We start from the raw sequence: 24188 nt of genomic DNA on the forward strand, positions 1-24188 counted from the left end.
TTACCGTCCGCTACCAAGTATCAAGAATTGACCAATTGGAGCAGAGTTAGGGTGAATTTAGTATCGGGCTTGTGGCGCAATGGATAACGCGTCTGACTACGGATCAGAAGATTCTAGGTTCGACTCCTGGCAAGCTCGGGCATTTTGTCTATGTCTGAGTGAGATTTGGAAATGAGCGATATCTTTTCAATTTGTGCTGAGTGTCTTTGCCTACATGCGCCATTAATGTATACCTCATAAAACCATCAAAAAAATGAACTTGCCATTTTCAGGACCTTGTCTTTCAAAGATAATTTGTAAAAATACAAATAACTTCACAGATCTTCATTTTAATGGGATTAAACACTGTTTCCCATGCGTGTTCAATGAACCATAAACAATTAAAGAACATGCATATGTGGAACATCATTAAGACACTAACAGCTTACAGATGGTAGGCAATTAAGAAGTTTTGAAAACTTAGGACACTAAAGAGGCCTTTCTACTGACTCGGAAAAACACCAAAAGAAAGAAGCCCAGGGTCCCTGCTCATCTGCGTGGGCACAAACCCACCTTTGCTGGACCAGACAGGACTGTCAAAAAGTGCTCTTCATTGACGAGTTGCGGTTTTGTCTCAACAGGGGTGATGGTCGGATATGCGTTTATTGTCGAAGGAATGAGGCCTGTACTCTGGAGCGGGATGGAGGTGGAGGGTACGTCCTGGTCTGGGGCGGTGTGTCACAAGCATCATCAGACTGAGCTTGTCATTGCAGGCAATCTCAATGCTGTGTGTTACAAGGAAGACATCCTCCCCCCTCATGTGGTACCCTTCCTGCAGGCTCATCCTGACGTGACCCTCCAGCATGACAATGCCACCAGCCATACTGCTCGTTCTGTGTGTGATTTCCTGCAAGACAGGAATGTCAGTGTTCTGCCATGGCCAGCGAAGAACCCGCATCTCAATCCCATTGAGCACGTCTGGGACCTGTTGGATCGGAGGGTGAGGGCTAGGGCCATTCTCCCCAGAAATGTCCGGGAACTTGCAGTTGCCTTGGTGGAAGAGTGGGGTAACATCTCATAGCAAGAACTGGCAAATCTGGTGCAGTCCATGAGGAGGAGATGCACTGAAGTTCTTAATGCAGCTGGTGAACACACCAGATACTGACTTTTGATATTGACCCCCTTTGTTCAGGGACACGTTATTCCATTTATGTTAGTCACATGTGTGTGGAACTTGTTCAGTTTATGTCTCAGTTGTTCAATCTTGGCATGTTCATACAAATATTTATAAATGTTAAGTTTGTTACGCTTTATCGGCGAGGAGGGTCCTCACCGCTCGATCATGTTGTCAACAAGGCAGCATAGTGCGTGTTCCAGAAACATTCAACATAACTTTTCCATGAAATATATGTTCGAATTTTCTAAGTCGTTTTCATTGGGAAGGCCGATAACGCGTTTTCAACAAATAAAACAATCACTTTTGCAGGTGAAAACACTGAATCCTACTCATTACTCGATATAATTACATCACTTTTGTTTTGAGACGACTTTCGCCGTGGGCTTTGAACGGTGCTCACGCCCGGGAAGCAGTTCGATTCCAAATTTCACCCTGTGCCAAACACCCTAACCGGGCGCCTGGCCCAGATGATTTGAATCCCCTCAATGTCCGCAAATCTGATGCGCCTAATAACCATAATAACCAATCATATTACCGTCCGCTACCAAGTATCAAGAATTGACCAATTAGAGCAGAGTTAGGGTGAATTTAGTATCGGGCTTGTGGCGCAATGGATAACGCGTCTGACTACGGATCAGAAGATTCTAGGTTCGACTCCTGGCAAGCTCGGGCATTTTGTCTATGTCTGAGTGAGATTTGGAAATGAGCGATATCTTTTCAATTTGTGCTGAGTGTCTTTGCCTACATGCGCCATTAATGTATACCTCATAAAACCATCAAAAAAATGAACTTGCCATTTTCAGGACCTTGTCTTTCAAAGATAATTTGTAAAAATACAAATAACTTCACAGATCTTCATTTTAATGGGATTAAACACTGTTTCCCATGCGTGTTCAATGAACCATAAACAATTAAAGAACATGCATATGTGGAACATCATTAAGACACTAACAGCTTACAGATGGTAGGCAATTAAGAAGTTTTGAAAACTTAGGACACTAAAGAGGCCTTTCTACTGACTCGGAAAAACACCAAAAGAAAGATGCCCAGGGTCCCTGCTCATCTGCGTGGGCACAAACCCACCTTTGCTGGACCAGACAGGACTGTCAAAAAGTGCTCTTCATTGACGAGTTGCGGTTTTGTCTCAACAGGGGTGATGGTCGGATATGCGTTTATTGTAGAAGGAATGAGGCCTGTACTCTGGAGCGGGATGGAGGTGGAGGGTACGTCCTGGTCTGGGGCTGTGTGTCACAAGCATCATCAGACTGAGCTTGTCATTGCAGGCAATCTCAATGCTGTGTGTTACAAGGAAGACATCCTCCCCCCTCATGTGGTACCCTTCCTGCAGGCTCATCCTGACGTGACCCTCCAGCATGACAATGCCACCAGCCATACTGCTCGTTCTGTGTGTGATTTCCTGCAAGACAGGAATGTCAGTGTTCTGCCATGGCCAGCGAAGAACCCGCATCTCAATCCCATTGAGCACGTCTGGGACCTGTTGGATCGGAGGGTGAGGGCTAGGGCCATTCTCCCCAGAAATGTCCGGGAACTTGCAGTTGCCTTGGTGGAAGAGTGGGGTAACATCTCATAGCAAGAACTGGCAAATCTGGTGCAGTCCATGAGGAGGAGATGCACTGAAGTTCTTAATGCAGCTGGTGAACACACCAGATACTGACTTTTGATATTGACCCCCTTGTTCAGGGACACGTTATTCCATTTATGTTAGTCACATGTGTGTGGAACTTGTTCAGTTTATGTCTCAGTTGTTCAATCTTGGCATGTTCATACAAATATTTATAAATGTTAAGTTTGTTACGCTTTATCGGCGAGGAGGGTCCTCACCGCTCGATCATGTTGTCAACAAGGCAGCATAGTGCGTGTTCCAGAAACATTCAACATAACTTTTCCATGAAATATATGTTCGAATTTTCTAAGTCGTTTTCATTGGGAAGGCCGATAACGCGTTTTCAACAAATAAAACAATCACTTTTGCAGGTGAAAACACTGAATCCTACTCATTACTCGACATAATTACGTCACTTTTGTTTTGAGACGACTTTCGCCGTGGGCTTTGAACGGTGCTCACGCCCGGGAAGCAGTTCGATTCCAAATTTCACCCTGTGCCAAACACCCTAACCGGGCGCCTGGCCCAGATGATTTGAATCCCCTCAATGTCCGCAAATCTGATGCGCCTAATAACCATAATAACCAATCATATTACCGTCCGCTACCAAGTATCAAGAATTGACCAATTAGAGCAGAGTTAGGGTGAATTTAGTATCGGGCTTGTGGCGCAATGGATAACGCGTCTGACTACGGATCAGAAGATTCTAGGTTCGACTCCTGGCAAGCTCGGGCATTTTGTCTATGTCTGAGTGAGATTTGGAAATGAGCGATATCTTTTCAATTTGTGCTGAGTGTCTTTGCCTACATGCGCCATTAATGTATACCTCATAAAACCATCAAAAAAATGAACTTGCCATTTTCAGGACCTTGTCTTTCAAAGATAATTTGTAAAAATACAAATAACTTCACAGATCTTCATTTTAATGGGATTAAACACTGTTTCCCATGCGTGTTCAATGAACCATAAACAATTAAAGAACATGCATATGTGGAACATCATTAAGACACTAACAGCTTACAGATGGTAGGCAATTAAGAAGTTTTGAAAACTTAGGACACTAAAGAGGCCTTTCTACTGACTCGGAAAAACACCAAAAGAAAGATGCCCAGGGTCCCTGCTCATCTGCGTGGGCACAAACCCACCTTTGCTGGACCAGACAGGACTGTCAAAAAGTGCTCTTCATTGACGAGTTGCGGTTTTGTCTCACCAGGGGTGATGGTCGGATATGCGTTTATTGTCGAAGGAATGAGGCCTGTACTCTGGAGCGGGATGGAGGTGGAGGGTACGTCCTGGTCTGGGGCTGTGTGTCACAAGCATCATCAGACTGAGCTTGTCATTGCAGGCAATCTCAATGCTGTGTGTTACAAGGAAGACATCCTCCCCCCTCATGTGGTACCCTTCCTGCAGGCTCATCCTGACGTGACCCTCCAGCATGACAATGCCACCAGCCATACTGCTCGTTCTGTGTGTGATTTCCTGCAAGACAGGAATGTCAGTGTTCTGCCATGGCCAGCGAAGAACCCGCATCTCAATCCCATTGAGCACGTCTGGGACCTGTTGGATCGGAGGGTGAGGGCTAGGGCCATTCTCCCCAGAAATGTCCGGGAACTTGCAGTTGCCTTGGTGGAAGAGTGGGGTAACATCTCATAGCAAGAACTGGCAAATCTGGTGCAGTCCATGAGGAGGAGATGCACTGAAGTTCTTAATGCAGCTGGTGAACACACCAGATACTGACTTTTGATATTGACCCCCTTTGTTCAGGGACACGTTATTCCATTTATGTTAGTCACATGTGTGTGGAACTTGTTCAGTTTATGTCTCAGTTGTTCAATCTTGGCATGTTCATACAAATATTTATAAATGTTAAGTTTGTTACGCTTTATCGGCGAGGAGGGTCCTCACCGCTCGATCATGTTGTCAACAAGGCAGCATAGTGCGTGTTCCAGAAACATTCAACATAACTTTTCCATGAAATATATGTTCGAATTTTCTAAGTCGTTTTCATTGGGAAGGCCGATAACGCGTTTTCAACAAATAAAACAATCACTTTTGCAGGTGAAAACACTGAATCCTACTCATTACTCGACATAATTACGTCACTTTTGTTTTGAGACGACTTTCGCCGTGGGCTTTGAACGGTGCTCACGCCCGGGAAGCAGTTCGATTCCAAATTTCACCCTGTGCCAAACACCCTAACCGGGCGCCTGGCCCAGATGATTTGAATCCCCTCAATGTCCGCAAATCTGATGCGCCTAATAACCATAATAACCAATCATATTACCGTCCGCTACCAAGTATCAAGAATTGACCAATTAGAGCAGAGTTAGGGTGAATTTAGTATCGGGCTTGTGGCGCAATGGATAACGCGTCTGACTACGGATCAGAAGATTCTAGGTTCGACTCCTGGCAAGCTCGGGCATTTTGTCTATGTCTGAGTGAGATTTGGAAATGAGCGATATCTTTTCAATTTGTGCTGAGTGTCTTTGCCTACATGCGCCATTAATGTATACCTCATAAAACCATCAAAAAAATGAACTTGCCATTTTCAGGACCTTGTCTTTCAAAGATAATTTGTAAAAATACAAATAACTTCACAGATCTTCATTTTAATGGGATTAAACACTGTTTCCCATGCGTGTTCAATGAACCATAAACAATTAAAGAACATGCATATGTGGAACATCATTAAGACACTAACAGCTTACAGATGGTAGGCAATTAAGAAGTTTTGAAAACTTAGGACACTAAAGAGGCCTTTCTACTGACTCGGAAAAACACCAAAAGAAAGATGCCCAGGGTCCCTGCTCATCTGCGTGGGCACAAACCCACCTTTGCTGGACCAGACAGGACTGTCAAAAAGTGCTCTTCATTGACGAGTTGCGGTTTTGTCTCACCAGGGGTGATGGTCGGATATGCGTTTATTGTAGAAGGAATGAGGCCTGTACTCTGGAGCGGGATGGAGGTGGAGGGTACGTCCTGGTCTGGGGCTGTGTGTCACAAGCATCATCAGACTGAGCTTGTCATTGCAGGCAATCTCAATGCTGTGTGTTACAAGGGAAGACATCCTCCCCCTCATGTGGTACCCTTCCTGCAGGCTCATCCTGACGTGACCCTCCAGCATGACAATGCCACCAGCCATACTGCTCGTTCTGTGTGTGATTTCCTGCAAGACAGGAATGTCAGTGTTCTGCCATGGCCAGCGAAGAACCCGCATCTCAATCCCATTGAGCACGTCTGGGACCTGTTGGATCGGAGGGTGAGGGCTAGGGCCATTCTCCCCAGAAATGTCCGGGAACTTGCAGTTGCCTTGGTGGAAGAGTGGGGTAACATCTCATAGCAAGAACTGGCAAATCTGGTGCAGTCCATGAGGAGGAGATGCACTGAAGTTCTTAATGCAGCTGGTGAACACACCAGATACTGACTTTTGATATTGACCCCCTTTGTTCAGGGACACGTTATTCCATTTATGTTAGTCACATGTGTGTGGAACTTGTTCAGTTTATGTCTCAGTTGTTCAATCTTGGCATGTTCATACAAATATTTATAAATGTTAAGTTTGTTACGCTTTATCGGCGAGGAGGGTCCTCACCGCTCGATCATGTTGTCAACAAGGCAGCATAGTGCGTGTTCCAGAAACATTCAACATAACTTTTCCATGAAATATATGTTCGAATTTTCTAAGTCGTTTTCATTGGGAAGGCCGATAACGCGTTTTCAACAAATAAAACAATCACTTTTGCAGGTGAAAACACTGAATCCTACTCATTACTCGACATAATTACGTCACTTTTGTTTTGAGACGACTTTCGCCGTGGGCTTTGAACGGTGCTCACGCCCGGGAAGCAGTTCGATTCCAAATTTCACCCTGTGCCAAACACCCTAACCGGGCGCCTGGCCCAGATGATTTGAATCCCCTCAATGTCCGCAAATCTGATGCGCCTAATAACCATAATAACCAATCATATTACCGTCCGCTACCAAGTATCAAGAATTGACCAATTAGAGCAGAGTTAGGGTGAATTTAGTATCGGGCTTGTGGCGCAATGGATAACGCGTCTGACTACGGATCAGAAGATTCTAGGTTCGACTCCTGGCAAGCTCGGGCATTTTGTCTATGTCTGAGTGAGATTTGGAAATGAGCGATATCTTTTCAATTTGTGCTGAGTGTCTTTGCCTACATGCGCCATTAATGTATACCTCATAAAACCATCAAAAAAATGAACTTGCCATTTTCAGGACCTTGTCTTTCAAAGATAATTTGTAAAAATACAAATAACTTCACAGATCTTCATTTTAATGGGATTAAACACTGTTTCCCATGCGTGTTCAATGAACCATAAACAATTAAAGAACATGCATATGTGGAACATCATTAAGACACTAACAGCTTACAGATGGTAGGCAATTAAGAAGTTTTGAAAACTTAGGACACTAAAGAGGCCTTTCTACTGACTCGGAAAAACACCAAAAGAAAGATGCCCAGGGTCCCTGCTCATCTGCGTGGGCACAAACCCACCTTTGCTGGACCAGACAGGACTGTCAAAAAGTGCTCTTCATTGACGAGTTGCGGTTTTGTCTCACCAGGGGTGATGGTCGGATATGCGTTTATTGTAGAAGGAATGAGGCCTGTACTCTGGAGCGGGATGGAGGTGGAGGGTACGTCCTGGTCTGGGGCTGTGTGTCACAAGCATCATCAGACTGAGCTTGTCATTGCAGGCAATCTCAATGCTGTGTGTTACAAGGAAGACATCCTCCCCCCTCATGTGGTACCCTTCCTGCAGGCTCATCCTGACGTGACCCTCCAGCATGACAATGCCACCAGCCATACTGCTCGTTCTGTGTGTGATTTCCTGCAAGACAGGAATGTCAGTGTTCTGCCATGGCCAGCGAAGAACCCGCATCTCAATCCCATTGAGCACGTCTGGGACCTGTTGGATCGGAGGGTGAGGGCTAGGGCCATTCTCCCCAGAAATGTCCGGGAACTTGCAGTTGCCTTGGTGGAAGAGTGGGGTAACATCTCATAGCAAGAACTGGCAAATCTGGTGCAGTCCATGAGGAGGAGATGCACTGAAGTTCTTAATGCAGCTGGTGAACACACCAGATACTGACTTTTGATATTGACCCCCTTTGTTCAGGGACACGTTATTCCATTTATGTTAGTCACATGTGTGTGGAACTTGTTCAGTTTATGTCTCAGTTGTTCAATCTTGGCATGTTCATACAAATATTTATAAATGTTAAGTTTGTTACGCTTTATCGGCGAGGAGGGTCCTCACCGCTCGATCATGTTGTCAACAAGGCAGCATAGTGCGTGTTCCAGAAACATTCAACATAACTTTTCCATGAAATATATGTTCGAATTTTCTAAGTCGTTTTCATTGGGAAGGCCGATAACGCGTTTTCAACAAATAAAACAATCACTTTTGCAGGTGAAAACACTGAATCCTACTCATTACTCGACATAATTACGTCACTTTTGTTTTGAGACGACTTTCGCCGTGGGCTTTGAACGGTGCTCACGCCCGGGAAGCAGTTCGATTCCAAATTTCACCCTGTGCCAAACACCCTAACCGGGCGCCTGGCCCAGATGATTTGAATCCCCTCAATGTCCGCAAATCTGATGCGCCTAATAACCATAATAACCAATCATATTACCGTCCGCTACCAAGTATCAAGAATTGACCAATTAGAGCAGAGTTAGGGTGAATTTAGTATCGGGCTTGTGGCGCAATGGATAACGCGTCTGACTACGGATCAGAAGATTCTAGGTTCGACTCCTGGCAAGCTCGGGCATTTTGTCTATGTCTGAGTGAGATTTGGAAATGAGCGATATCTTTTCAATTTGTGCTGAGTGTCTTTGCCTACATGCGCCATTAATGTATACCTCATAAAACCATCAAAAAAATGAACTTGCCATTTTCAGGACCTTGTCTTTCAAAGATAATTTGTAAAAATACAAATAACTTCACAGATCTTCATTTTAATGGGATTAAACACTGTTTCCCATGCGTGTTCAATGAACCATAAACAATTAAAGAACATGCATATGTGGAACATCATTAAGACACTAACAGCTTACAGATGGTAGGCAATTAAGAAGTTTTGAAAACTTAGGACACTAAAGAGGCCTTTCTACTGACTCGGAAAAACACCAAAAAAAAGATGCCCAGGGTCCCTGCTCATCTGCGTGGGCACAAACCCACCTTTGCTGGACCAGACAGGACTGTCAAAAAGTGCTCTTCATTGACGAGTTGCGGTTTTGTCTCACCAGGGGTGATGGTCGGATATGCGTTTATTGTCGAAGGAATGAGGCCTGTACTCTGGAGCGGGATGGAGGTGGAGGGTACGTCCTGGTCTGGGGCTGTGTGTCACAAGCATCATCAGACTGAGCTTGTCATTGCAGGCAATCTCAATGCTGTGTGTTACAAGGAAGACATCCTCCCCCCTCATGTGGTACCCTTCCTGCAGGCTCATCCTGACGTGACCCTCCAGCATGACAATGCCACCAGCCATACTGCTCGTTCTGTGTGTGATTTCCTGCAAGACAGGAATGTCAGTGTTCTGCCATGGCCAGCGAAGAACCCGCATCTCAATCCCATTGAGCACGTCTGGGACCTGTTGGATCGGAGGGTGAGGGCTAGGGCCATTCTCCCCAGAAATGTCCGGGAACTTGCAGTTGCCTTGGTGGAAGAGTGGGGTAACATCTCATAGCAAGAACTGGCAAATCTGGTGCAGTCCATGAGGAGGAGATGCACTGAAGTTCTTAATGCAGCTGGTGAACACACCAGATACTGACTTTTGATATTGACCCCCCTTTGTTCAGGGACACGTTATTCCATTTATGTTAGTCACATGTGTGTGGAACTTGTTCAGTTTATGTCTCAGTTGTTCAATCTTGGCATGTTCATACAAATATTTATAAATGTTAAGTTTGTTACGCTTTATCGGCGAGGAGGGTCCTCACCGCTCGATCATGTTGTCAACAAGGCAGCATAGTGCGTGTTCCAGAAACATTCAACATAACTTTTCCATGAAATATATGTTCGAATTTTCTAAGTCGTTTTCATTGGGAAGGCCGATAACGCGTTTTCAACAAATAAAACAATCACTTTTGCAGGTGAAAACACTGAATCCTACTCATTACTCGACATAATTACGTCACTTTTGTTTTGAGACGACTTTCGCCGTGGGCTTTGAACGGTGCTCACGCCCGGGAAGCAGTTCGATTCCAAATTTCACCCTGTGCCAAACACCCTAACCGGGCGCCTGGCCCAGATGATTTGAATCCCCTCAATGTCCGCAAATCTGATGCGCCTAATAACCATAATAACCAATCATATTACCGTCCGCTACCAAGTATCAAGAATTGACCAATTAGAGCAGAGTTAGGGTGAATTTAGTATCGGGCTTGTGGCGCAATGGATAACGCGTCTGACTACGGATCAGAAGATTCTAGGTTCGACTCCTGGCAAGCTCGGGCATTTTGTCTATGTCTGAGTGAGATTTGGAAATGAGCGATATCTTTTCAATTTGTGCTGAGTGTCTTTGCCTACATGCGCCATTAATGTATACCTCATAAAACCATCAAAAAAATGAACTTGCCATTTTCAGGACCTTGTCTTTCAAAGATAATTTGTAAAAATACAAATAACTTCACAGATCTTCATTTTAATGGGATTAAACACTGTTTCCCATGCGTGTTCAATGAACCATAAACAATTAAAGAACATTCATATGTGGAACATCATTAAGACACTAACAGCTTACAGATGGTAGGCAATTAAGAAGTTTTGAAAACTTAGGACACTAAAGAGGCCTTTCTACTGACTCGGAAAAACACCAAAAGAAAGATGCCCAGGGTCCCTGCTCATCTGCGTGGGCACAAACCCACCTTTGCTGGACCAGACAGGACTGTCAAAAAGTGCTCTTCATTGACGAGTTGCGGTTTTGTCTCACCAGGGGTGATGGTCGGATATGCGTTTATTGTAGAAGGAATGAGGCCTGTACTCTGGAGCGGGATGGAGGTGGAGGGTACGTCCTGGTCTGGGGCTGTGTGTCACAAGCATCATCAGACTGAGCTTGTCATTGCAGGCAATCTCAATGCTGTGTGTTACAAGGAAGACATCCTCCCCCCTCATGTGGTACCCTTCCTGCAGGCTCATCCTGACGTGACCCTCCAGCATGACAATGCCACCAGCCATACTGCTCGTTCTGTGTGTGATTTCCTGCAAGACAGGAATGTCAGTGTTCTGCCATGGCCAGCGAAGAACCCGCATCTCAATCCCATTGAGCACGTCTGGGACCTGTTGGATCGGAGGGTGAGGGCTAGGGCCATTCTCCCCAGAAATGTCCGGGAACTTGCAGTTGCCTTGGTGGAAGAGTGGGGTAACATCTCATAGCAAGAACTGGCAAATCTGGTGCAGTCCATGAGGAGGAGATGCACTGAAGTTCTTAATGCAGCTGGTGAACACACCAGATACTGACTTTTGATATTGACCCCCTTTGTTCAGGGACACGTTATTCCATTTATGTTAGTCACATGTGTGTGGAACTTGTTCAGTTTATGTCTCAGTTGTTCAATCTTGGCATGTTCATACAAATATTTATAAATGTTAAGTTTGTTACGCTTTATCGGCGAGGAGGGTCCTCACCGCTCGATCATGTTGTCAACAAGGCAGCATAGTGCGTGTTCCAGAAACATTCAACATAACTTTTCCATGAAATATATGTTCGAATTTTCTAAGTCGTTTTCATTGGGAAGGCCGATAACGCGTTTTCAACAAATAAAACAATCACTTTTGCAGGTGAAAACACTGAATCCTACTCATTACTCGACATAATTACGTCACTTTTGTTTTGAGACGACTTTCGCCGTGGGCTTTGAACGGTGCTCACGCCCGGGAAGCAGTTCGATTCCAAATTTCACCCTGTGCCAAACACCCTAACCGGGCGCCTGGCCCAGATGATTTGAATCCCCTCAATGTCCGCAAATCTGATGCGCCTAATAACCATAATAACCAATCATATTACCGTCCGCTACCAAGTATCAAGAATTGACCAATTAGAGCAGAGTTAGGGTGAATTTAGTATCGGGCTTGTGGCGCAATGGATAACGCGTCTGACTACGGATCAGAAGATTCTAGGTTCGACTCCTGGCAAGCTCGGGCATTTTGTCTATGTCTGAGTGAGATTTGGAAATGAGCGATATCTTTTCAATTTGTGCTGAGTGTCTTTGCCTACATGCGCCATTAATGTATACCTCATAAAACCATCAAAAAAATGAACTTGCCATTTTCAGGACCTTGTCTTTCAAAGATAATTTGTAAAAATACAAATAACTTCACAGATCTTCATTTTAATGGGATTAAACACTGTTTCCCATGCGTGTTCAATGAACCATAAACAATTAAAGAACATCATATGTGGAACATCATTAAGACACTAACAGCTTACAGATGGTAGGCAATTAAGAAGTTTTGAAAACTTAGGACACTAAAGAGGCCTTTCTACTGACTCGGAAAAACACCAAAAGAAAGATGCCCAGGGTCCCTGCTCATCTGCGTGGGCACAAACCCACCTTTGCTGGACCAGACAGGACTGTCAAAAAGTGCTCTTCATTGACGAGTTGCGGTTTTGTCTCACCAGGGGTGATGGTCGGATATGCGTTTATTGTCGAAGGAATGAGGCCTGTACTCTGGAGCGGGATGGAGGTGGAGGGTACGTCCTGGTCTGGGGCTGTGTGTCACAAGCATCATCAGACTGAGCTTGTCATTGCAGGCAATCTCAATGCTGTGTGTTACAAGGAAGACATCCTCCCCCCTCATGTGGTACCCTTCCTGCAGGCTCATCCTGACGTGACCCTCCAGCATGACAATGCCACCAGCCATACTGCTCGTTCTGTGTGTGATTTCCTGCAAGACAGGAATGTCAGTGTTCTGCCATGGCCAGCGAAGAACCCGCATCTCAATCCCATTGAGCACGTCTGGGACCTGTTGGATCGGAGGGTGAGGGCTAGGGCCATTCTCCCCAGAAATGTCCGGGAACTTGCAGTTGCCTTGGTGGAAGAGTGGGGTAACATCTCATAGCAAGAACTGGCAAATCTGGTGCAGTCCATGAGGAGGAGATGCACTGAAGTTCTTAATGCAGCTGGTGAACACACCAGATACTGACTTTTGATATTGACCCCCCTTTGTTCAGGGACACGTTATTCCATTTATGTTAGTCACATGTGTGTGGAACTTGTTCAGTTTATGTCTCAGTTGTTCAATCTTGGCATGTTCATACAAATATTTATAAATGTTAAGTTTGTTACGCTTTATCGGCGAGGAGGGTCCTCACCGCTCGATCATGTTGTCAACAAGGCAGCATAGTGCGTGTTCCAGAAACATTCAACATAACTTTTCCATGAAATATATGTTCGAATTTTCTAAGTCGTTTTCATTGGGAAGGCCGATAACGCGTTTTCAACAAATAAAACAATCACTTTTGCAGGTGAAAACACTGAATCCTACTCATTACTCGACATAATTACGTCACTTTTGTTTTGAGACGACTTTCGCCGTGGGCTTTGAACGGTGCTCACGCCCGGGAAGCAGTTCGATTCCAAATTTCACCCTGTGCCAAACACCCTAACCGGGCGCCTGGCCCAGATGATTTGAATCCCCTCAATGTCCGCAAATCTGATGCGCCTAATAACCATAATAACCAATCATATTACCGTCCGCTACCAAGTATCAAGAATTGACCAATTAGAGCAGAGTTAGGGTGAATTTAGTATCGGGCTTGTGGCGCAATGGATAACGCGTCTGACTACGGATCAGAAGATTCTAGGTTCGACTCCTGGCAAGCTCGGGCATTTTGTCTATGTCTGAGTGAGATTTGGAAATGAGCGATATCTTTTCAATTTGTGCTGAGTGTCTTTGCCTACATGCGCCATTAATGTATACCTCATAAAACCATCAAAAAAATGAACTTGCCATTTTCAGGACCTTGTCTTTCAAAGATAATTTGTAAAAATACAAATAACTTCACAGATCTTCATTTTAATGGGATTAAACACTGTTTCCCATGCGTGTTCAATGAACCATAAACAATTAAAGAACATTCATATGTGGAACATCATTAAGACACTAACAGCTTACAGATGGTAGGCAATTAAGAAGTTTTGAAAACTTAGGACACTAAAGAGGCCTTTCTACTGACTCGGAAAAACACCAAAAGAAAGATGCCCAGGGTCCCTGCTCATCTGCGTGGGCACAAACCCACCTTTGCTGGACCAGACAGGACTGTCAAAAAGTGCTCTTCATTGACGAGTTGCGGTTTTGTCTCACCAGGGGTGATGGTCGGATATGCGTTTATTGTAGAAGGAATGAGGCCTGTACTCTGGAGCGGGATGGAGGTGGAGGGTACGTCCTGGTCTGGGGCTGTGTGTCACAAGCATCATCAGACTGAGCTTGTCATTGCAGGCAATCTCAATGCTGTGTGTTACAAGGAAGACATCCTCCCCCCTCATGTGGTACCCTTCCTGCAGGCTCATCCTGACGTGACCCTCCAGCATGACAATGCCACCAGCCATACTGCTCGTTCTGTGTGTGATTTCCTGCAAGACAGGAATGTCAGTGTTCTGCCATGGCCAGCGAAGAACCCGCATCTCAATCCCATTGAGCACGTCTGGGACCTGTTGGATCGGAGGGTGAGGGCTAGGGCCATTCTCCCCAGAAATGTCCGGGAACTTGCAGTTGCCTTGGTGGAAGAGTGGGGTAACATCTCATAGCAAGAACTGGCAAATCTGGTGCAGTCCATGAGGAGGAGATGCACTGAAGTTCTTAATGCAGCTGGTGAACACACCAGATACTGACTTTTGATATTGACCCCCTTTGTTCAGGGACACGTTATTCCATTTATGTTAGTCACATGTGTGTGGAACTTGTTCAGTTTATGTCTCAGTTGTTCAATCTTGGCATGTTCATACAAATATTTATAAATGTTAAGTTTGTTACGCTTTATCGGCGAGGAGGGTCCTCACCGCTCGATCATGTTGTCAACAAGGCAGCATAGTGCGTGTTCCAGAAACATTCAACATAACTTTTCCATGAAATATATGTTCGAATTTTCTAAGTCGTTTTCATTGGGAAGGCCGATAACGCGTTTTCAACAAATAAAACAATCACTTTTGCAGGTGAAAACACTGAATCCTACTCATTACTCGACATAATTACGTCACTTTTGTTTTGAGACGACTTTCGCCGTGGGCTTTGAACGGTGCTCACGCCCGGGAAGCAGTTCGATTCCAAATTTCACCCTGTGCCAAACACCCTAACCGGGCGCCTGGCCCAGATGATTTGAATCCCCTCAATGTCCGCAAATCTGATGCGCCTAATAACCATAATAACCAATCATATTACCGTCCGCTACCAAGTATCAAGAATTGACCAATTAGAGCAGAGTTAGGGTGAATTTAGTATCGGGCTTGTGGCGCAATGGATAACGCGTCTGACTACGGATCAGAAGATTCTAGGTTCGACTCCTGGCAAGCTCGGGCATTTTGTCTATGTCTGAGTGAGATTTGGAAATGAGCGATATCTTTTCAATTTGTGCTGAGTGTCTTTGCCTACATGCGCCATTAATGTATACCTCATAAAACCATCAAAAAAATGAACTTGCCATTTTCAGGACCTTGTCTTTCAAAGATAATTTGTAAAAATACAAATAACTTCACAGATCTTCATTTTAATGGGATTAAACACTGTTTCCCATGCGTGTTCAATGAACCATAAACAATTAAAGAACATGCATATGTGGAACATCATTAAGACACTAACAGCTTACAGATGGTAGGCAATTAAGAAGTTTTGAAAACTTAGGACACTAAAGAGGCCTTTCTACTGACTCGGAAAAACACCAAAAGAAAGATGCCCAGGGTCCCTGCTCATCTGCGTGGGCACAAACCCACCTTTGCTGGACCAGACAGGACTGTCAAAAAGTGCTCTTCATTGACGAGTTGCGGTTTTGTCTCACCAGGGGTGATGGTCGGATATGCGTTTATTGTCGAAGGAATGAGGCCTGTACTCTGGAGCGGGATGGAGGTGGAGGGTACGTCCTGGTCTGGGGCTGTGTGTCACAAGCATCATCAGACTGAGCTTGTCATTGCAGGCAATCTCAATGCTGTGTGTTACAAGGAAGACATCCTCCCCCCTCATGTGGTACCCTTCCTGCAGGCTCATCCTGACGTGACCCTCCAGCATGACAATGCCACCAGCCATACTGCTCGTTCTGTGTGTGATTTCCTGCAAGACAGGAATGTCAGTGTTCTGCCATGGCCAGCGAAGAACCCGCATCTCAATCCCATTGAGCACGTCTGGGACCTGTTGGATCGGAGGGTGAGGGCTAGGGCCATTCTCCCCAGAAATGTCCGGGAACTTGCAGTTGCCTTGGTGGAAGAGTGGGGTAACATCTCATAGCAAGAACTGGCAAATCTGGTGCAGTCCATGAGGAGGAGATGCACTGAAGTTCTTAATGCAGCTGGTGAACACACCAGATACTGACTTTTGATATTGACCCCCTTTGTTCAGGGACACGTTATTCCATTTATGTTAGTCACATGTGTGTGGAACTTGTTCAGTTTATGTCTCAGTTGTTCAATCTTGGCATGTTCATACAAATATTTATAAATGTTAAGTTTGTTACGCTTTATCGGCGAGGAGGGTCCTCACCGCTCGATCATGTTGTCAACAAGGCAGCATAGTGCGTGTTCCAGAAACATTCAACATAACTTTTCCATGAAATATATGTTCGAATTTTCTAAGTCGTTTTCATTGGGAAGGCCGATAACGCGTTTTCAACAAATAAAACAATCACTTTTGCAGGTGAAAACACTGAATCCTACTCATTACTCGACATAATTACGTCACTTTTGTTTTGAGACGACTTTCGCCGTGGGCTTTGAACGGTGCTCACGCCCGGGAAGCAGTTCGATTCCAAATTTCACCCTGTGCCAAACACCCTAACCGGGCGCCTGGCCCAGATGATTTGAATCCCCTCAATGTCCGCAAATCTGATGCGCCTAATAACCATAATAACCAATCATATTACCGTCCGCTACCAAGTATCAAGAATTGACCAATTAGAGCAGAGTTAGGGTGAATTTAGTATCGGGCTTGTGGCGCAATGGATAACGCGTCTGACTACGGATCAGAAGATTCTAGGTTCGACTCCTGGCAAGCTCGGGCATTTTGTCTATGTCTGAGTGAGATTTGGAAATGAGCGATATCTTTTCAATTTGTGCTGAGTGTCTTTGCCTACATGCGCCATTAATGTATACCTCATAAAACCATCAAAAAAATGAACTTGCCATTTTCAGGACCTTGTCTTTCAAAGATAATTTGTAAAAATACAAATAACTTCACAGATCTTCATTTTAATGGGATTAAACACTGTTTCCCATGCGTGTTCAATGAACCATAAACAATTAAAGAACATGCATATGTGGAACATCATTAAGACACTAACAGCTTACAGATGGTAGGCAATTAAGAAGTTTTGAAAACTTAGGACACTAAAGAGGCCTTTCTACTGACTCGGAAAAACACCAAAAGAAAGATGCCCAGGGTCCCTGCTCATCTGCGTGGGCACAAACCCACCTTTGCTGGACCAGACAGGACTGTCAAAAAGTGCTCTTCATTGACGAGTTGCGGTTTTGTCTCACCAGGGGTGATGGTCGGATATGCGTTTATTGTCGAAGGAATGAGGCCTGTACTCTGGAGCGGGATGGAGGTGGAGGGTACGTCCTGGTCTGGGGCTGTGTGTCACAAGCATCATCAGACTGAGCTTGTCATTGCAGGCAATCTCAATGCTGTGTGTTACAAGGAAGACATCCTCCCCCCTCATGTGGTACCCTTCCTGCAGGCTCATCCTGACGTGACCCTCCAGCATGACAATGCCACCAGCCATACTGCTCGTTCTGTGTGTGATTTCCTGCAAGACAGGAATGTCAGTGTTCTGCCATGGCCAGCGAAGAACCCGCATCTCAATCCCATTGAGCACGTCTGGGACCTGTTGGATCGGAGGGTGAGGGCTAGGGCCATTCTCCCCAGAAATGTCCGGGAACTTGCAGTTGCCTTGGTGGAAGAGTGGGGTAACATCTCATAGCAAGAACTGGCAAATCTGGTGCAGTCCATGAGGAGGAGATGCACTGAAGTTCTTAATGCAGCTGGTGAACACACCAGATACTGACTTTTGATATTGACCCCCCTTTGTTCAGGGACACGTTATTCCATTTATGTTAGTCACATGTGTGTGGAACTTGTTCAGTTTATGTCTCAGTTGTTCAATCTTGGCATGTTCATACAAATATTTATAAATGTTAAGTTTGTTACGCTTTATCGGCGAGGAGGGTCCTCACCGCTCGATCATGTTGTCAACAAGGCAGCATAGTGCGTGTTCCAGAAACATTCAACATAACTTTTCCATGAAATATATGTTCGAATTTTCTAAGTCGTTTTCATTGGGAAGGCCGATAACGCGTTTTCAACAAATAAAACAATCACTTTTGCAGGTGAAAACACTGAATCCTACTCATTACTCGACATAATTACGTCACTTTTGTTTTGAGACGACTTTCGCCGTGGGCTTTGAACGGTGCTCACGCCCGGGAAGCAGTTCGATTCCAAATTTCACCCTGTGCCAAACACCCTAACCGGGCGCCTGGCCCAGATGATTTGAATCCCCTCAATGTCCGCAAATCTGATGCGCCTAATAACCATAATAACCAATCATATTACCGTCCGCTACCAAGTATCAAGAATTGACCAATTAGAGCAGAGTTAGGGTGAATTTAGTATCGGGCTTGTGGCGCAATGGATAACGCGTCTGACTACGGATCAGAAGATTCTAGGTTCGACTCCTGGCAAGCTCGGGCATTTTGTCTATGTCTGAGTGAGATTTGGAAATGAGTGATATCTTTTCAATTTGTGCTGAGTGTCTTTGCCTACATGCGCCATTAATGTATACCTCATAAAACCATCAAAAAAATGAACTTCCCATTTTCAGGACCTTGTCTTTCAAAGATAATTTGTAAAAATACAAATAACTTCACAGATCTTCATTTTAATGGGATTAAACACTGTTTCCCATGCGTGTTCAATGAACCATAAACAATTAAAGAACATGCATATGTGGAACATCATTAAGACACTAACAGCTTACAGATGGTAGGCAATTAAGAAGTTTTGAAAACTTAGGACACTAAAGAGGCCTTTCTAATGACTCGGAAAAACACCACAAGAAAGATGCCCAGGGTCCCTGCTCATCTGCGTGGGCACAAACCCACCTTTGCTGGACCAGACAGGACTGTCAAAAGTGCTCTTCATTGACGAGTTGCGGTTTTGTCTCACCAGGGGTGATGGTCGGATATGCGTTTATTGTCGAAGGAATGAGTGTTACACCGAGGCCTGTACTCTGGAGCGGGATGGAGGTGGAGGGTACGTCCTGGTCTGGGGGCGGTGTGTCACAAGCATCATCAGACTGAGCTTGTCATTGCAGGCAATCTCAATGCTGTGTGTTACAAGGAAGACATCCTCCCCCTCATGTGGTACCCTTCCTGCAGGCTCATCCTGACGTGACCCTCCAGCATGACAATGCCACCAGCCATACTGCTCGTTCTGTGTGTTATTTCCTGCAAGACAGGAATGTCAGTGTTCTGCCATGGCCAGCGAAGAACCCGCATCTCAATCCCATTGAGCACGTCTGGGACCTGTTGGATCGGAGGGTGAGGGCTAGGGCCATTCTCCCCAGAAATGTCCGGGAACTTGCAGTTGCCTTGGTGGAAGAGTGGGGTAACATCTCATAGCAAGAACTGGCAAATCTGGTGCAGTCCATGAGGAGGAGATGCACTGAAGTTCTTAATGCAGCTGGTGAACACACCAGATACTGACTTTTGATATTGACCCCCTTTGTTCAGGGACACGTTATTCCATTTATGTTAGTCACATGTGTGTGGAACTTGTTCAGTTTATGTCTCAGTTGTTCAATCTTGGCATGTTCATACAAATATTTATAAATGTTAAGTTTGTTACGCTTTATCGGCGAGGAGGGTCCTCACCGCTCGATCATGTTGTCAACAAGGCAGCATAGTGCGTGTTCCAGAAACATTCAACATAACTTTTCCATGAAATATATGTTCGAATTTTCTAAGTCGTTTTCATTGGGAAGGCCGATAACGCGTTTTCAACAAATAAAACAATCACTTTTGCAGGTGAAAACACTGAATCCTACTCATTACTAGACATAATTACGTCACTTTTGTTTTGAGCCAACTTTCGCCGTGGGCTTTGAACGGTGCTCACGCCCGGGAAGCAGTTTGATTCCAAATTTCACCCTGTGCCAAACACCCTAACCGGGCGCCTGGCCCAGATTATTTGAATCCCCTCAATGTCCGCAAATCTGATGCGCCTAATAACCATAATAACCAATCATATTACCGTCCGCTACCAAGTATCAAGAATTGACCAATTAGAGCAGAGTTAGGGTGAATTTAGTATCGGGCTTGTGGCGCAATGGATAACGCGTCTGAATACAGATCAGAAGATTCTAGGTTCGACTCCTGACAAGCTCGTTCATGTTGTCTATGTCTGAGTGAGATTTGGAAATGAGTGTTATCTTTTCAATTTGTGCTGAGTGTCTTTGCCTACATGAGCCATTAATGTATACCTCATAAAACCATCAAAAAAATGAACTTGCCATTTTCAGGACCTTGTCTTTCAAAGATAATTTGTAAAAATACAAATAACTTCACAGATCTTCATTTTAATGGGATTAAACACTGTTTCCCATGCGTGTTCAATGAACCATAAACAATTAAAGAACATGCATATGTGGAACATCATTAAGACACTAACAGCTTACAGATGGTAGGCAATTAAGAAGTTTTGAAAACTTAGGACACTAAAGAGGCCTTTCTAATGACTCGGAAAAACACCACAAGAAAGATGCCCAGGGTCCCTGCTCATCTGCGTGGGCACAAACCCACCTTTGCTGGACCAGACAGGACTGTCAAAAAGTGCTCTTCATTGACGAGTTGCGGTTTTGTCTCACCAGGGGTGATGGTCGGATATGCGTTTATTGTCGAAGGAATGAGTGTTACACCGAGGCCTGTACTCTGGAGCGGGATGGAGGTGGAGGGTGCGTCCTGGTCTGGGGCGGTGTGTCACAAGCATCATCAGACTGAGCTTGTCATTGCAGGCAATCTCAATGCTGTGTGTTACAAGGAAGACATCCTCCCCCCTCATGTGGTACCCTTCCTGCAGGCTCATCCTGACGTGACCCTCCAGCATGACAATGCCACCAGCCATACTGCTCGTTCTGTGTGTGATTTCCTGCAAGACAGGAATGTCAGTGTTCTGCCATGGCCAGCGAAGAACCCGCATCTCAATCCCATTGAGCACGTCTGGGACCTGTTGGATCGGAGGGTGAGGGCTAGGGCCATTCTCCCCAGAAATGTCCGGGAACTTGCAGTTGCCTTGGTGGAAGAGTGGGGTAACATCTCATAGCAAGAACTGGCAAATCTGGTGCAGTCCATGAGGAGGAGATGCACTGAAGTTCTTAATGCAGCTGGTGAACACACCAGATACTGACTTTGATATTGACCCCCCTTTGTTCAGGGACACGTTATTCCATTTATGTTAGTCACATGTGTGTGGAACTTGTTCAGTTTATGTCTCAGTTGTTCAATCTTGGCATGTTCATACAAATATTTATAAATGTTAAGTTTGTTACGCTTTATCGGCGAGGAGGGTCCTCACCGCTCGATCATGTTGTCAACAAGGCAGCATAGTGCGTGTTCCAGAAACATTCAACATAACTTTTCCATGAAATATATGTTCGAATTTTCTAGGTCGTTTTCATTGGGAAGGCCGATAACGCGTTTTCAACAAATAAAACAATCACTTTTGCAGGTGAAAACACTGAATCCTACTCATTACTCGACATAATTACGTCACTTTTGTTTTGAGACGACTTTCGCCGTGGGCTTTGAACGGTGCTCACGCCCGGGAAGCAGTTCGATTCCAAATTTCACCCTGTGCCAAACACCCTAACCGGGCGCCTGGCCCAGATGATTTGAATCCCCTCAATGTCCGCAAATCTGATGCGCCTAATAACCATAATAACCAATCATATTCGCGCTCGCTACCAAGTATCAAGAATTGACCAATTAGAGCAGAGTTAGGGTGAATTTAGTATCGGGCTTGTGGCGCAATGGATAACGCGTCTGACTACGGATCAGAAGATTCTAGGTTCTACTCCTGGCAAGCTCGTTCATTTTGTCTATGTCCGAGTGAGATTTGGAAATGAGCGATATCTTTTCAATTTGTGCTGAGTGTCTTTGCCTACATGCGCCATTAATGTATACCTCATAAAACCATCAAAAAAATGAACTTCCCATTTTCAGGACCTTGTCTTTCAAAGATAATTCGTAAAAATACAAATAACTTCACAGATCTTCATTTTAATGGGATTAAACACTGTTTCCCATGCGTGTTCAATGAACCATAAACAATTAATGAACATGCATATGTGGAACATCATTAAGACACTAACAGCTTACAGATGGTAGGCAATTAAGAAGTTTTGAAAACTTAGGACACTAAAGAGGCCTTTCTACTGACTCGGAAAAACACCAAAAGAAAGATGCCCAGGGTCCCTGCTCATCTGCGTGGGCACAAACCCACCTTTGCTGGACCAGACAGGACTGTCAAAAAGTGCTCTTCATTGACGAGTTGCGGTTTTGTCTCACCAGGGGTGATGGTCGGATATGCGTTTATTGTCGAAGGAATGAGTGTTACACCGAGGCCTGTACTCTGGAGCGGGATGGAGGTGGAGGGTGCGTCCTGGTCTGGGGCGGTGTGTCACAAGCATCATCAGACTGAGCTTGTCATTGCAGGCAATCTCAATGCTGTGTGTTACAAGGAAGACATCCTCCCCCCTCATGTGGTACCCTTCCTGCAGGCTCATCCTGACGTGACCCTCCAGCATGACAATGCCACCAGCCATACTGCTCGTTCTGTGTGTGATTTCCTGCAAGACAGGAATGTCAGTGTTCTGCCATGGCCAGCGAAGAACCCGCATCTCAATCCCATTGAGCACGTCTGGGACCTGTTGGATCGGAGGGTGAGGGCTAGGGCCATTCCCCCAGAAATGTCAGGGAACTTGCAGTTGCCTTGGTGGAAGAGTGGGGTAACATCTCATAGCAAGAACTGGCAAATCTGGTGCAGTCCATGAGGAGGAGATGCACTGCAGTTCTTAATGCAGCTGGTGGCCAGACACCAGATACTTTTGTTACTTTAGATTTTGACCCCCTTTGTTCAGGGACACGTTATTCCATTTATGTTAGTCACATGTGTGTGGAACTTGTTCAGTTTATGTCTCAGTTGTTCAATCTTGGCATGTTCATACAAATATTTATAAATGTTAAGTTTGTTACGCTTTATCGCAAATCGAGGAGGGTCCTCACCGCTCGTCATCATTGTTGTCAACAAGGGGTGCATAGTATCGGGCTTGTGGCGCAATGGATAACGCGTCATTCAGAAGATTCTAGGTTAACTTTTCCATTTTGAAATATGAGTGATTTGGAAATGAGCGAATTTTCAATTTGTGCTTTTCATTTGATCGTTTTCAACAAATAAAACAATCACATCAGAATCCTACTCATTACTAGACATAATTACGCTTTTGTTTTGAGCCAACTTTCGCCGTGGGCTTTGAACGGTGCTCAGAAAATAATATCCTAACCGGGCGCCTGGCCCAGATGATTTGAATCCCCTCAAGGCAAATCTGATCATAATAACCAATCATATTACCGTTTTCAAGAATTGACCAATTAGAGCAGAGTTAGGGTGAAATTAGTATCGGGCTTGTGGCGCAATGGATAACGCGTCTGACTACGGATCAGAAGATTCTAGGTTCGACTCCTGGCAAGCTCGTGCATTTTGTCTATGTCTGAGTGAGATTTGGAAATGAGCGATATCTTTTCAATTTGTGCTGAGTGTCTTTTTGTCTTTTAAAAAAAAACATCAGCAGAAGCTGAGAAGAAAATAATATCCACTATAGGTATCTTTCATATTTTAGACACTAGAGGGCGTCAATTGCCTTTGAAATAGTACTTTTTGGAAGTACTGTACTGTAGGCCTCAAACAGACAAAAATGCTTGTACTGTGTGGTTCAGTACACTGCTGATATTGATCAACTCATAGTATACATGATTATTGTGGTATTTTGTATATTGTGCTTGTTCAAAAGATTTATATTGATAGCACAGCATCTGAGGGGTGGAATGGATACTGCACATACAGTGGTGCCTATACAGCCTTAACCTTTAACATTTATAATGTGCTCTTGCATGAGTTACAATGT

General features: G+C 44.8%; 14 non-coding genes across 14 annotated transcripts; all 14 read left to right on the plus strand.

The window, feature by feature from the left end:
- Nucleotides 1-65: 65 nt before the first annotated feature.
- Nucleotides 66-138, plus strand: trnar-acg. Its single transcript has one exon. It is a non-coding gene; the product is annotated as a tRNA-Arg (tRNA).
- A 1614-nt stretch (nt 139-1752) lies between these two features.
- Nucleotides 1753-1825, plus strand: trnar-acg. Its single transcript has one exon. It is a non-coding gene; the product is annotated as a tRNA-Arg (tRNA).
- Nucleotides 1826-3438: 1613 nt separating this feature from the next.
- trnar-acg lies at nt 3439-3511 on the plus strand. Its single transcript has one exon. It is a non-coding gene; the product is annotated as a tRNA-Arg (tRNA).
- A 1614-nt stretch (nt 3512-5125) lies between these two features.
- trnar-acg lies at nt 5126-5198 on the plus strand. Its single transcript has one exon. It is a non-coding gene; the product is annotated as a tRNA-Arg (tRNA).
- Nucleotides 5199-6812: 1614 nt separating this feature from the next.
- On the plus strand, nt 6813-6885 carry trnar-acg. The gene has a single exon. It is a non-coding gene; the product is annotated as a tRNA-Arg (tRNA).
- Nucleotides 6886-8499: 1614 nt separating this feature from the next.
- trnar-acg lies at nt 8500-8572 on the plus strand. Its single transcript has one exon. It is a non-coding gene; the product is annotated as a tRNA-Arg (tRNA).
- A 1615-nt stretch (nt 8573-10187) lies between these two features.
- trnar-acg lies at nt 10188-10260 on the plus strand. Its single transcript has one exon. It is a non-coding gene; the product is annotated as a tRNA-Arg (tRNA).
- Nucleotides 10261-11874: 1614 nt separating this feature from the next.
- trnar-acg lies at nt 11875-11947 on the plus strand. Its single transcript has one exon. It is a non-coding gene; the product is annotated as a tRNA-Arg (tRNA).
- Nucleotides 11948-13561: 1614 nt separating this feature from the next.
- trnar-acg lies at nt 13562-13634 on the plus strand. Its single transcript has one exon. It is a non-coding gene; the product is annotated as a tRNA-Arg (tRNA).
- A 1614-nt stretch (nt 13635-15248) lies between these two features.
- trnar-acg lies at nt 15249-15321 on the plus strand. The gene has a single exon. It is a non-coding gene; the product is annotated as a tRNA-Arg (tRNA).
- Nucleotides 15322-16935: 1614 nt separating this feature from the next.
- Nucleotides 16936-17008, plus strand: trnar-acg. Its single transcript has one exon. It is a non-coding gene; the product is annotated as a tRNA-Arg (tRNA).
- A 1615-nt stretch (nt 17009-18623) lies between these two features.
- trnar-acg lies at nt 18624-18696 on the plus strand. Its single transcript has one exon. It is a non-coding gene; the product is annotated as a tRNA-Arg (tRNA).
- A 3324-nt stretch (nt 18697-22020) lies between these two features.
- trnar-acg lies at nt 22021-22093 on the plus strand. Its single transcript has one exon. It is a non-coding gene; the product is annotated as a tRNA-Arg (tRNA).
- Nucleotides 22094-23685: 1592 nt separating this feature from the next.
- On the plus strand, nt 23686-23758 carry trnar-acg. The gene has a single exon. It is a non-coding gene; the product is annotated as a tRNA-Arg (tRNA).
- The last annotated feature ends 430 nt before the right edge of the window (nt 23759-24188 follow it).

The sequence above is a fragment of the Oncorhynchus tshawytscha genome, linkage group LG12 (genome assembly GCF_018296145.1).
Source record: "Oncorhynchus tshawytscha isolate Ot180627B linkage group LG12, Otsh_v2.0, whole genome shotgun sequence".
Classification (NCBI taxonomy): domain Eukaryota; kingdom Metazoa; phylum Chordata; class Actinopteri; order Salmoniformes; family Salmonidae; genus Oncorhynchus; species Oncorhynchus tshawytscha.